Consider the following 15,020-nt stretch of genomic DNA (forward strand, 5'->3'; position numbering starts at 1 on the left):
CATATTAGGTATCTATTTACTCAGCGTAACTTCATCTTTCACATTATGCAAAAATTGGGCTAACTTTACTGTGTTTTTTTTTTTTTTAAGCATAAAACATTTTTTTTTCCAAAAAAAAGCATTCGAAAAATTACTGCGCAAATACCGTGCGAGATAAAAAGTTGCAAAGACCACCATTGTATTCTCCAGGGTGTTTGCTAAAAAAACATATATAATGTTTTGGAGTTCTATGTAATTTTCTAGCAAATAAATGATGATTTTTACATGTAGGAGAGAAATGTCAGAATTGTCCTGGGTGCTCCAGAACGCCTGATGGCGCTCCCTGCATGTTGGGCCTCTGTATGTGGCCACGCTGTGTAAAAGTCTCACACATGTGGTATCACCATACTCGGGAGTAATAGCAGAATGTGTTTTGGGGTGTAATTTGTGGTATGCATATGCTGTGTGTGAGAAATAACCTGATAATATGACAATTTTGTGAAAAAAAAAAAAAAAGTAAAAAGAATCTTGATTTTGCAAAGAATTGTGGGAAAAAATGACAACTTCAAAAAACTCATCATGCCTCTTACTAAATACATTGGAATGTCTTCTTTCCAAAAAGGGGTCATTTGGGGGGTATTTGTACTTTTCTGGCATGTTAGGGTCTCAAGAATTGAAATAGGCCGTCAGTCCTTCAGGTGTGATCAATTTTCAGATATTGGCACCATAGCTTGTGGACTCTATAACTTTCACAAAGACCAAATAATATCCACCAATTTGTACTTATTTTTACCAAAGATATGTAGTAGTATAAATTTTGGCCAAAATTTATGAAGAAAAAATTTCTAATCTGCTAAATTTTCTAACAGAAACAAAGAAAAATTCGTTTTTTTACAGAATTTTCGGTATTTTTTCTTTTATAGCACAAAAAAAAAAAAACCCAGCGGTGATTAAATACCACCAAAAGAAAGCTCTATTTGTGTGAAAAAAAGGACAAAAATTTCATATAGGTCCAGTGTTGCATGACTGAGTAATTGTCATTCAAAATGCGAGAGCACCGAAAGCTGAAAATTGGTCTGGTTATTAAGGGTGTTTAAGTGCCCAGTGGTCAAGTGGTTAAATATTCATAGACCCATTAGTCCATGATCACATATGTAAAAACCAAAACCTCCAATTGTGCAATAATAAAGTGCAACCAGATTTCTCATAAATAAAATCAAATACAATAAATCGTTAATAATACAAATGTGAATCACACAGTGCAAATAAGCAAATACTAATAATATAATAAATATAACCTAAAGAGCAACTCATAGTGAGACTTAAGGTCTAGCGAGTAAAATTAGAAATGCACAAATTATATTTCTATAACGCGCTCCTAAGAACACATACCATATATAAATATTGTAATAATAATAGTGCATAAACCACCACCAGATATCTCTAATTAAGTGACGTGAAATGTTCCTTGTAGTGTGAAGAATGGATAAAGTGGTGTCTTCCACTGATTGAGCAAACGCCCTACTGCCCAAATAAATGACACCCATTACAGGTAGTCAAATTATGCCTAAATATCACAAAGATGAATCCTTCAATGGAACGGCCCCAATCGGTGGATCAGCCAAATAAATATTGGTTCATAAATCAAAAAGAGAAGCGAGACCTCCTCATGGTGTAGCGTGCAACTATTTTATTTATCATAAAAACGTATACACTTACAGTTGAGTAGACATCGAACAGCCCATAGACACAGGCAGGCACACCGATCGCGTTCCACCTGTGTTTCAAAAGAGAGAAAGCGGAAGTGTGGAAGAAATTATCAGCTCGAAAGTTTTTAGGCAGATCAATGGGTATTTTTGGATTTATTGAATAAATGTAACAAAATACTTTTTCAATAGTATATTTAACAGATCAAACGGGAGCAAATAAAGTTCCTTGTTAAGGTGCACGTATGCACATTCTAAGACCTACAAAGAATTTAATGTATATTGTTATCTTATGACAGAGCATGATCTAACTTGCTAGGGAGCTGTAATATACAAAATGTTTCTCATCATTTACGCAATGACTGTAATTTCTAGAGAATATTTTTTTACAGAGATAATCACTGTATTTAAATGGCTTTCTAATTCTATATAAATGGCAGGTGGGTATAGTTATATTAGCAGAAAGGATGTGACATTCCCCAAATTGATCATGTCATATCAGATTGACAGCTATTCTAAAGCAAAAGAGGAGTACCTTGATATTATGTGCAACCAAAGTATCAATTTCAAAATTATAGCAGTATGACACACAAAAGCGAACACAAGTGTTTTATGCTATTTTTTTTTTTTTAATGCAATTGGAATAAAAGCAATTAAAATGTCCTTTTATTTATCTCATTAACATTTCTGCACTGCTTTTAAGGATTACCTTTAATAGATACACTAATGCACAATTTTTACTCTTATTAAAATCTAATTTTCTGTTGTGCTGTTGACCTCCACAGCAAACTTATTATAATTTAAATAACATATAGCAATTTTCTATTATCTAGTACTTTTCTAAGTTTTTGTTCACTAATGCAGTAATAAAAATCAACTTTGTTAGACTAACTGTTTAATAGTAATTAAAGAACAGCTCCAAGCAAATATATAAACCAGATTTTGGTTCACCTTTGTGTCCCTTATTTATTTTGGGATTCGGCAAGAATAATTTTCTGAGAACTTCCTTTTTTATTGAGTTGACAAACAACAAATTAGGCTTGCATTGAGCATATTTGCTGTGCAAGGTGGTGCTCTGATGTTTCATGTTAAGAGCCCCTGGGTGTCCATCTCCTGTCTGCTATTACTACCGTAGTAAACACCCCACACTGATGATGGAGTACGGAGCAGTTTGAATAAATTTAGGCTGCTATAATGTGTACTTCCTCCTCATGCTGTGCAGTATGTAGTGCAACAGGTTGGCATTGATTACATTAGTATGTTAATTTATACACATATAGGTAAGATGTCCTTATCTATATATTTAGCCATTTGGCTGGAGTTGCCCTTTAATTTACATGTTTTTGAAATGCAAATACATTTTGAAATTATTCTGTTTTGTCTGACTTTGGATAATCTCATCATGCTGTCTTTCCCTCTCTACGAGGAAGGCTAGTTATTTTTATAAAGTGAAGTTGCTACTGAAATATTGAAAGTGAGTCGTCAAGAGGTCGGGAAGACTGCTGGTGAAAGCAAAAGAGTTTAAAAGAAAGCTACGCTTTTGTTTAATTCGTACTTTACTCCCTGGTGTAAGCCTGCTACGCCTAACATTGACCCTGCACTGCCCTGTTCAATCTCTTCTTTATCTACTTCTTCGTCTTTACTTGTTAACCGACAATGAAGAGTGGAATGTAGTCCTTTCGTGGACCAAACTGTAAGTCTACAGAAAATTGCTTTAAATATTTTTTGTTAGCTTTTCTCATCTTCAGGAATTATGGAGTCCTTTTTTATAAACGTTTTTGTTATTGCAGTCACAGAATATCAAACATGCCAGCAGTGCGTCTGACGGTTTGCAAGAAGAGGAACTGCGCAGTGGGAAGTGTCACAAGGGCAGCATGTGAGGATGAATTGTGATGGTAATGACTCAGCCTGAAAATTATATTCTCAGTCACTAAAAGAAAGCTTTCAGCCGATGTAGCAACATACTACCTATGACCTAACATACACTAGATAGTGAAAGCAGAAGTATGGCAAGGATGGTCCGATGCTTGCACTTTAGTTAAACTGATAGAACTTTCCGAAAGATATTAATATGTTCATATATTCCATATAGTACTTGAGACCATTCTGGAAATAATTTCTTCATAGCTTACCACAATTTATACATTTCTGTTAGTGGCCATTTTAGGGTAGGGATGCTGCTGTTTCCTTCATTGATAATGCTGGACAGGGAATTTACCACAAATAAACAAAATTTGGCTCCAGACAGTCTATTTCTTGCTCTGTCCCTCTTCTCACAAATGAGATTTGTTCCCAGCACAGCCCAGATCACTATCAAAAGAAAACTGCAGCCCACATATAAATGTGTCCAGTTTGTCCTCTTGAGATGTTCATAGGATATCTTAAGTAATGGGTCAAAGGCAGCGAGTTTGTTTAAGAGATTTGGTTGAGTCTTGAATGTTGCTGGATGTTTACAGATTAGAGGTGGTAGGATATTTTTTAGCCAGCCTGAAGCATTTTCCTTGATGGTTGCATTACCTGAGATTATCAGTCTGCCTGAGTTTGCTTCTTGGATGGATGGATTTTGGGAACCAATTTAGAAACAGCCCACTTTAGGGTTGGATTCCTTCCAGGTCTAGGGGTCCAGATCATTTTTATTTGTTTAGAATTGTGTCTTTAATTTGGCTGTGTTGTGGTCTGGCTTGTCATGGAAATATTCTTTAATCCAGTGGTCATCAACCCTGTCCTCAGGTCCCACTGACAGGCCAGGTTTGCAAGATAACCGAAATATATCACAGGTGATATAATTTGCTGCTCAGTGATTGCAGTATTCTAGTCTGCATCTCCCCAAGATAATACATAAAACCTGGCCTGTTAGTGGGCCCTGAGGACAGGGTTGATGACCACTGCTTTAATCCACAATTTTCTAAAGAATTCCTGCATGTCACTGCATACTGTGGATTTTGCTAGGCAGAATGTAGGTCCTTTTGAAAAGTATAGCTATTTCTATTTCCATAGGTGTGTAAAAGAAAGGACTCTAAGCAAAGTGGCAGGTTTAATGATGACGATGGTTGTATTTCATTATTTTTTTAGACATCGGAAAGGGATTCATCTTCTTTTTTTTTTTTTTTTTTTTTTTATATATTACCTTCTGTGGTTATATTACATTGTGCCCCTCTGTGTGTATAAATGTGTTGGTTTCAGAAACATTTTCAGAATTCTGTTCAGCCTAACAAATGACTTGGCCAATAAAGGGTATTGGTTAAAGGATAAGTTCACCTTTTGTTAAAAAAAAATGCACATCTTTTTGCAGGTATAAAAATGTGCATTCATTTTTTTTAAAGTGTAAGTAAACCCTCCCATAGTTTTCAGCCAAGGAAGCTGCCATCTTTGCCTCTGTTTAATCTACAACTGCCATAATGCTGCACATGTGATCAGTTTAGACACCAGCCATTGGAGGGTTTCACAGTTTGGTTGAGAGCACATCCAATGAGTGTGTTACATTTCCGGCACATGCTGGAAATCAAACTATTTTATGAATGAGTTTACTTCCCGCTTTAAGTGGAGCCTGGAAAACATTCCAGCAGATCGCAGGTTCAATGCAGGACTCCTGCAGACTGTCATTGTAAACTGTCTGCTCATAAGGGCAGGCAGTTACACAGTGACTGGAGCCATCAGTGCGCTACCTAGAACGCTCAGCAGCGCTCTGGTAGTTCATTCAAAACCATGTCACCAGCTGCAAAGGCTGATGGTAGAACTCTGTGAATGAATGATGCAGCCGGTGGGTGAAGTTTGGGCAGAAAACCCCCATGCGCTGTCACTAAATGTGGCGGATTGGAGAGAGAGGCTGCAGCAGTGGGAACATATTACATGTTACATATTCCACCTTTTAAAAAACGGGTGGAACATGTAACATTCCGAAAGGTGAACTTCTTCTTTAAATTCCAAACTTTCTACAATACACAGTCATGAGACTTTCTCTTTTCCTTTATCTTTCTCACCAAGAACTTAATACATGTATTAGAACACACATGTGCATCAATTTTCTGAAACTCAAGAAACTTCATGCCTCAGTGAGTGCACGCGTCCTTACAACACAATATTTGCCTTATAGCAGTTATATCTATAGCTTTTATTATAAAGGTTGCTCTTGACATAGTTCTCCATCTCCCAGGGGCAACCAACTTACAAAATGATAGGCAGCATAAATTGTGTGGGTTAACTCGTCAGCAAGTCTGGTTTTGGCCATTCTATTTGAACTTGTATTTCAGTTTAGTGCTCTTTGTGAACTATTGAGAAGTTTAATTGCATTTAGAACCCTAATTTTCAAGTTTGTTTTTGACGTGGCTTTTATAAATGTAATGTGTCGTGCTTACTCATGTCTTAAATTGCATTTTTCTCCTTGAATGATTTACTTAGAGCCCCAGTAACAATTGCAGCATCTTTTCTTCTCTTGTGACATTGTAGGCTCCAAATACACTGAAGTTGGTGTTAGTTTCGTTCTGGTTGATTGAGAGGGCTTTGTAATCCATCGACTGAACCCATTATACAGCCCCAATTCCAAAAAAAGTTGGGATGCTGTATAAAATGTACATAAAAACAGAATGCAGTGATTTGCAAATCTCATTTTATTCACAATCGAAAATATATCAAATGTTTAAACGAACATGTACCATTTTAAGAAAAAAATTGGGTAATTAATAAAATTGATGGCAGCAAAACATCCTAAAAAAGTTGGGACAGGACCGTATTTACCACAATGTAGCATCCCCTCTTCCTTTAACCACTTCTATACAGGGCATTTTCACCCCCTTTCTGCCCAGGCCAATTTTCAACTGTCAGCGCTGTCACGCTTTGAATGACAATTGCGCGGTCACACAACACTGTACCCATATGATATTTGTTAATTTTTTTTCCCCACAAATAGACTTTCTTTTGGTTGTGTTTTGATCACCTCTGTGGTTTTTATTTTTTTCACTATAAACAAAAAAAGACATAATTTTGAAAGCACAATATTTTTTACTTTATGCTAATTTTCCAAATATTCCAATTTAAAAATAAAAGCATTTTTTCCTCAGTTTAGGCCAATATGTATTCTTCTACATATTTTTGGTTACAAAAAACGCAATAAGCGTATATTAATTGGTTTGCGCAAAAGTTATAGCACTTACAGAATAGGGGATAGATTTATGGCTTTTTTTTTTTTTTTTAACTAGTAATGGCGGCGATGTGCTATTCTTGTCAGGACTGCAATATTGTGGCGGACAGATCGGACAGCGAATAGTGCTATAAAAATGCACTGATTACTGTATAAATGTCACTGGTTAACACTAGGAAGCGATTAAATGGTTAAGTGTATTACCTAGGGAGTGATTATAACTGTGGGGGGAGAGGACTGACTGGGGGAGGTGACAGATTGTTGTTCCTCCTGTACTGACAGGACGTGGATCTTTGCGTTTTCACACACAGATCCACGTCCCTTCACTGTGAGGCAGTCGCGGGTGCCTGGCGGACATTGAGGCCACCAGGCACGTGCATCTGCTTTCAAGTGATGAGGCAGGAACGCGCGCTCCCTAGTGGCCGGGAAGCCAAGGACATCATATGACAGCTGCCCAGGATAAGAGAGAGACCTTGTGGCCGTCATTTGACTATACGCGGGGTGGGAACAGGTTAAAGCCCAACTCCAGACAAAAAAAAAAGATTCCCATGGAATGGGGCTATGCCCATACTGCATGGGTTATTTGCTTGGTTTTTTTTTTCATGGGGAGAGCGGAGATATACTTAATCCTCCTAACATAAGACCGGTTCCTGGTGCTCCTGCTTCCATGTGGTTTAGTGTTTGTGCAGTGGACTGTGCTTGACGTCATCACACCCAGAGCAGGCTCCATAGACCAGGAACAGCCCTCCGCGGTACCGTGAGAGAATGCTGTTTTTTGAAGGATAGGATGAGTATAAACTTTCTGCTCACCCCTAGACAAAACAATTAGTTGACCCATGCAATGTGGACACAGCTCCACTGCAGGGGAGAACATTTTTTGGCCCGGAGTTAGGCTTTAACAATGCTTTTGTAAATGTATGGGAATTGAGGAGACCAATTGTTGGGGTTTTGGGAGAGGAATGTTGTCCCATCCTTGCCTTATGATATAGAGGTTCTAACTACTAAACAGTCCTGGGCCGTATTTTTCGTTTCATGATGCGCCAAATATTTTCAATTGGTGAAAAGTCTGAACTACAGGCAGGCCAGTTAAGCACCAGGACTCTTCTACTACAAAGTCATACTGTCGTCATACATGCAGTATGCAGTATGCGGTTTAGCATTGTTGTTCTGAAATATGCACGCCCTTCCCTGAAGATGTTGCTTGGGTGGGAGCATATGCTGCTCTAAAATCTGGCTTTATCTTTCAGCATTGATGGTGCCTGCCCATTCCATCTGCACTAATGCACTCTCATACAATCAGAGATGCAGGCTTTTAATTGCTGGTAAAAATCCCAGAAGGTCCCTCTCCTCTTTAATCTGAATCTTTTGGATGAATGACAAAAATGGACGTCAAATTTTGATTCATCTGACAACAGAATAGTTTTCCACTTTGCAGCAGACCATTTTAAACAAACCTTGGCCCAGAGAAGGCTGCAGTGTTTCTGGATCATGATCAGATAAGGCTTCTTCTTTACATGATAGAGCTTTACTTTGCATTTTTGGACAACACCGCGAACTGTGTTCAGACAGGGATTTTTGGAAAGTATTCCTGAGATTATGCAGCGATGTCAGAACCTGTTGTAATGCAGTGCTGTCTGAGGGCCTGAATATCAAGGACATCGAATATTGCATTTTGGTCTTGTCCTTTGCACACAGAGATTACTCCAAATTCTTGCAATCTTTTGATATTATGTACTATAGAAGGAACATTCTGAAATAGTTTGACAATTTGTAGACTTGGCTTTTCACAGATGAAAAGGCAAACCTCTACCCATCATTACATCTGAGACACTCTGACTCTCTAAGATGCTCTTTTTAAACCCAATCTTGTTAATGACCGGTTGCCAATTAACCTGCTTGGTTGTAAAATGTTCTACCAGCTCCTCACTTGTTAGTGCCAATTGCTTTGCCAACTTTTTGCTGCCCTGTCCCAAATTTTGAGATTTATTGATGCCATCTGTTTCAAAATTGCCTTTTTTTTTTCTTAAAATGCTGATTGGTTACTATGCCTAGCTGTTCAAGATTTTGCCTGCTCCAGTTTTAGCAATTCTCATTGTATGTTTTTTTTTTTTTTTTTTTTACGCCTGTTTCTTTCATTACAGAGTGAAGATTCTTCCTGCTTCTTTGAGCCAATGATGAAACAGCCAGATATAATCACTCTTTGAATGATTTTCATTCGGTGTCACTGGACATTTCTGTTACAATCATTTTATCTTTCTATATTTTTCTACCTATACTGGTTTTGACATTTTAACAGTAGTTTTCGGGTAAAAGCTGCATAGAGAAAGGATAATAACCAGAATATGGCACCGTCCTAATAGTTTTCAAAAAGTAGTTTCTGTACTACTTTTGGCGATTTCCATTGATATCTGTGCAGAAACCCATACAGATGTCTGTGAAATCGCAGCCGAAATCAGGACTGACATGCAGGAGCAAAATCGTGCAAGTTCAGTTGAACTGGCACACCTTCATTCCCTCAGCTTAGTGTGGTCCAAGCCTTAAAGCTGAACTTCAGAGAGTTTCCTAAAGCCACAGATGAAATCAGCTGTTTTACCTCTGTAATACTGTGTAATTAATTAGATTTACATACTCCTACCAAACAGCACAGCCAGGACTGCACAGGGAAAGTGACATTGTTCCTCGGCTCTCCCAGGATTGTCAATCGCCCCCACCACTTTTTTACTGACAAAACATGAAATATTTACTGACAGAGCAGAGCGAAAGGTGTTTGATCGCTGCTTTAAACAAAAAAAAGACTGACAATTTCGAAAGAAAAACTATATTTTTTTACTTTCTGCTATAAAACACATCCAATACAAATATGAAAAAAAAATCTAATTTCTTCATCAATTTAGACCAATATGTATTCTGCTACATATTTTTGGTTAAAAAAAAATCCCAGTGAGCGTATATTAATTGGTTTGTGCAAAAGTTATAGCATCTACAAACTATGGGATATATTTATGGAATTTTTTTAATTTTTTTTACTAGTAATAGCAGCGATCAGCAATTATTATTATTATTTTTTTTTAGCAGGACTGCGACATTGTGACGGATATATCTGACGCTAAGTGACACTTTTTTGGGACCAGTGACACCAATACAGTGATTATTGCTACAAAAATGCACTGTCACTGTACTAAGGACACTGACAGGGAAGGGGCGAGCAAAGGGTTCAATGTGTTCCCTTGGAGTGCTTGCTAACTGGGGGGGGGGGTCAAGACGGAGATCTGTGTTTCTGCTTAGCTGACACACAAGATCTCCATCTTCCCCTCTGACAGAATGGTGATCTGCCTTGTTTACATAGGCAGACCGCCATTCTGTCTGCTTTTGGGAAGGATTAGCTAGCCCCAGCGAACATTGGGTCCGCCAGACCCACTGATTGGCTCCTGTTGTGTCCAGTCACAGTGGGAGCCAAGACCTAGCAGACGAAATTGCGTACAGGTACGTGATTTTGCGATGAAGTAAATGTACATGGGGCAGTCCAGAAGAAGTTAATATGACAAACTCCTATTAGAAACTCTTAAACCTATAAGAGCAATGATACTTTATATTATATGTACCCTATACCGTGGTCCTTGTACCAACAAAGTACTCCTAATTACCGTACCACTAGTGATAATCTCAGACGCACAAACCTCAGGACAAAGGATCACTTTTCAATTGCATGTTTTTCTGCACACAGCCAGCTGCCGTTTCATCTGTTTGTGGACTTTAGAAGACTGGGTGTTTTTTACAAGCTGTTCCTGAAAATAAGGACAATTGACAACCCTGCTCTCTCCACCCTTTTGCATTCTTCTTGTTTAGCACATGAGCACTGCAGCACAGATGACTCTGCTTCTCCCTCTCCCAGTCTGAACTCTGTTGTATAGGGAATCGTAAGAGGCCGATACTTGGCTAAACTCAGGAACTTACATTAGTTGCTTTAAAAAAAAATGATTATAAATGAACACATAACAGCATGGGTTTGTGGTTTAGCGTCTGTTTTTTTGTAATTGTCCTACAAATTGCAAAACATACACTCAGGGTTAAATTCACTTCTTTTAAAGACTAAGTGCACTTTCCTTTTTGCCCCACTTTGCTAACCTAGCCACCCCACGTGGCACATAACCCCACCTCACGTCTTCTCACATGCACACTTGGTTTGCACTGTACTTGAGTCCCCTGGGGGGTTGGTTTACATACAGTGGCTATAAAAAGTCTACACACCCGTTTTAAATGTCAGATTTCTGTGATGTAAACAAATGACACCAAGATAAATCATTTCAGAACTTTTTCCATCTTTAATGTGACATATAAACTGTACAACTCAATTGAACAACAAACTGAAATCCTGAGGGAGGTAAAAATAAAAATACGGTTGCTTAAGCCTTAACCGCTTCCGGACCAGCCGCCGCAGTTTTACTGCGGCAGGCTGGCTCCCCTGTGCGAAATCATGTTACTGTACGTGATCTCGCAGGGGTCCGGATAGCAGGTGCGCGTACCCGCTGCACAGCGGGTGGGCGATGCTCATGACCGACGGTCGCAATGACCGCCGGCCACGACCAATTGTGACCAGGAGACACAGAACAGGGACGCGTGTGTGTAAACACACACTTCCCTGTTCTGTTCTGACAGGAGTGACAGATCGTGTGTTCCTATTAGCTAGGAACCACAAACTGTCACTTCCTGTAGTTAGTTCCTCCACCTTCAGTTAGAATCGCCTCCCAGGGAACACAGTTAACCCCTTCATCGCCCCCTAGTGTTAACCCCTTCACGGCCCGTGACATTTTTACAGTAATCCATGCATTTTTAATAGCACTGATCGCTGTATTAATGCCAATGGTTCCAAAAATGTGTCAAAATTGTCCAATGTGTCCGCCATCATGTTGCAGTCACGATAAAAATTGCAGATTGCCACCAATACTGGCAAAAATAATAATAATAAAAATGTTATAAATCTATCCCCTATTTTGTAGACGCCAAAACTTTTGCGCAAACCAATCAATATATACTTATTGCGATTTTTACCAAAAATATGTGGAAGAATACATTTCGGCCTAAACTGAGGAAAATTTTTTTTTTTTTTTTCATATATTTTTGGAGGATATTTATTATAGTAAAAAATAATGCAAATTGTCACTTTTTTGTTTATAGCTCAAAAAATTAAAAACGCAGAGGCAATCAAATGCCACCAAAAGAAAGTTTGTTGGAAAAAAAGGACGTCAATTTTGTTTGTGTACAACGTCGCACGACCGCGCAATTGTCAGTTAAAGCGACGCAGTGCCGAATCGCAAAAAGTGCTCTGGTCAGGAAGGGTGTAAATTCTTCCGGAGCTGAAGTGGTTAAACTAATACCTCGTTGAAGCACCTTTTGATTTTATTACAGCACTCAGTCTTTTTGGATATGAGTATCAGCATGGCACATCTTGAGTTGGCAATATTTGGCCACTCTTCTTTGCAAAAGCACTCCATATCTGTCAGATTGCGAAGGGCACAGCCCTCTTCAGATCACCCCACAGATTTTCAATCTAATTCAGGTCTGGACCTTTCCAAAACTTTTATCATCTTCTGGTGAAGCCAGTCCTGTGTTGATTTGGATGTATGCGTCGGGTCGTTGTCATGCTGAAAGATGAAGTTCCTCTTCATGTTTAGCTTTCTAGCAGGAGCCTGAAGGTTTTGTGCCAATATTGACTGGTATTTGGAACTGTTCATAATTCCCTCTACCTTGACTAAGACCCCTGTTCCAGCTGAAGTAAGCCCTAAGCATGATGCTGCCACCACCATGCTTCACTGTGGGTATGGTGTACTTTTGGTGATGTGCAGTGTTGTTTTTGCACAAAACATATCTTGGAATAATGGCCAAAAAGTTCAACCTTGGTTTCATTAGACCATAGCACATTTTCCCACATGCTTTTGGGAGACTTTAGATGTGTTTTTGAAAAATGTAGCCACTCGGGACTTGAATGTTTTTCTTTGCCCCTCTACCCCATAGCCCAGACCTATGTAGAATATGAGGGATTGTTGTCACATGTACCACACAGCCAGTACTTGCCAAATATTTCTGCAGCACCTTTAATGTTGCTGTAGGCCTCTTGGCAGGCTCCCTGACCAGTTTTCTCATGTTCTTCTCATCAATTTTGGAAGGACGTCCAGTTCATGGTAATGTCACCATTGTGCCATATTTTCTCCACTTGATGACAACAGTCTTCACTGTTTTCCATGGTATATCTAATGCCTTGGAAATTTTGTACCCTTCTCCTGACTGATACATTTTAACAATGAAATCCCTCTGATGCTTTGGAAGCTCTCTGGGGACCATTGCTTTTGCTGTAGGATGCGACTAAGAAAATGTTAGGAAAGACCTACTAGAACAGCTGAACTTTTATTTGGGGTTAATCAGAAGCACTTTAAATGACGTCAGGTTTGTATTGACTCCTATTTAACATGAATGTGATTGCTTAATTCTGAACACAGCTACATCTCCAGTTATGAGGGTGTGCACACTTATGCAACCAAGTATTTTATTTATTTTTTACTTCATCCCCCCCAAAAGATTTCAGTTTATTTTTCAACTGAGTTGTACAGTTTATAGGTCACATTAAGGTTGAAAAAGTTCTGAAAATATTTCTTTGTCTCATTTGTTTTCATCACAGAAACCTAATATTTTAACAGGGGTTTGTAGACTTGTGTCCCTCCACCAGCCTTCTGTGTTCTAGTTGTTCCTGTACAGTAGCAACCCTTAGGGTTCTATGGGACCTTCTCCCAAGTGTTTGTGCCTGGGGATGGCAAAATGGTCACTTTGAAAACCTTTAAATACATCGAACAATTGGAACTGTACCAACGTCAACATTTATATAGGTTGGGTGTGCTATTAATTGGGAGAGGGGGTTGGAGAGGGAACAGAATGTTTACCTACCACTGTCTTTCTGATGGGAAATACTAGCACATAGAACAGGCCTATATTTTGCATTCATTCTGCCCCACATAAATACACCTTTTCATACAGGCTAGATCTTTTAAATAGTCTAGGAACAGTTAAAACCACGATTTACCATTTAGGACATACATCCAGGCCTCCCATAGTCTACAGCTTGAATGAAAAGAGAAAATCGCTGCATATTCCTTGTATACACAAACAGTCTTGTAACTCCTCTAAAAGCCACAAAATCTCCCTCTGCTGTGCTGAGGAGTTTCTTTTTTATGCTTCGGTCCCAGAATGTCGGGAGACATTTGCCGGTGCAAAATAAAACCAAAAAACGGCCGACATTCTGCCCGTGTGTATGTCAGTCTGTCCAGCAGACAGCTGGCCGTTCGCAAAAAGCGCTGATCGGAGTGTTCTGGCGGGGGGCCGTCACCCTGTCAAAACACAACAGCTCAGCAGAGGAGATCGCGGGACTAACCTTGCATGGTTAGAACAGTGGCTCCGACCAGAGCTGTCAGGTTTTTGTAGCGTGTCAGTACAGGAACCATCAGTACAAACTGTAGTGTGTACTCAGCTTTAGGGAAGAGGCTGGAAAACCTAGAAAAGATTACAGCAGCCCCTTTTTTTTTTTTCAAACTTCTGTTTTTGCAATAGGGACTCTTGAATGTCAACTAACAATACAATTAAAAATGTGTAATTTTTGTTTTTATATTACTGCATTGGCAATAAAAACCTAACCCAAATTCCTCACTTGTCTCTTGGTCATCATTACAGTCCCTAAAAAAATGAATAAAGTGCTCTTAAAATAAACATTTAGAGTTTGTAATATGAAATTGCGTTTGCCAACTTGCATTAAAAAAATATATATATATTGCCACTATTCTAATGCTGCCCTCAATACCTGTGAAGTCGCAGAAAAAAAAAAAAAAATATGCAGCCTGTTATACCTGAAATGTCTGAACTTCCATCCCGTGCCACACACTGGTTAAACCATGTTGACGATTCCAGCTCTGCAGAAGGTAGACATTTTACAAACAGAAGTAATGGTCCCAGAAGGTAGCTTGTGAATTCTGTAGGTTTGTTAAAGCGGGATTCCACCCTAAAGTGGAACCTCCGCTGATCGGATCCCTCCCCCCCTCCAGTGTCACACTTGACACCTTTCAGGGGGGAGGGGGTGGAGATACCTGTCAAAGACAGGTATTTTCACCCACTTTCCGGGCATAGACTCCCGTGGGAGTCTACGCCATTTCCTGCCC

The 15,020-nt window shown here is 39.1% G+C and overlaps 1 protein-coding gene and 1 long non-coding RNA gene across 3 annotated transcripts in view; both read left to right on the forward strand.

The window, feature by feature from the left end:
* Positions 1 to 15,020, forward strand: part of MOSPD2 (motile sperm domain containing 2) — a 150,337-nt gene that overhangs the window by 98,085 nt on the left and 37,232 nt on the right. The window lies entirely within an intron of this gene.
* Positions 1,040 to 14,510, forward strand: LOC143981948 (uncharacterized). The gene is made up of 3 exons (XR_013274385.1): positions 1,040 to 3,378; positions 3,476 to 3,580; positions 8,964 to 14,510. It is a non-coding gene; the product is annotated as an uncharacterized LOC143981948 (long non-coding RNA).

The sequence above is a fragment of the Lithobates pipiens genome, unplaced genomic scaffold, assembly GCF_037356315.1.
Source record: "Lithobates pipiens isolate NorthernLeopardFrog02 unplaced genomic scaffold, aLitPip1_a1.2 Scaffold_16, whole genome shotgun sequence".
NCBI classification, from domain to species: domain Eukaryota; kingdom Metazoa; phylum Chordata; class Amphibia; order Anura; family Ranidae; genus Lithobates; species Lithobates pipiens.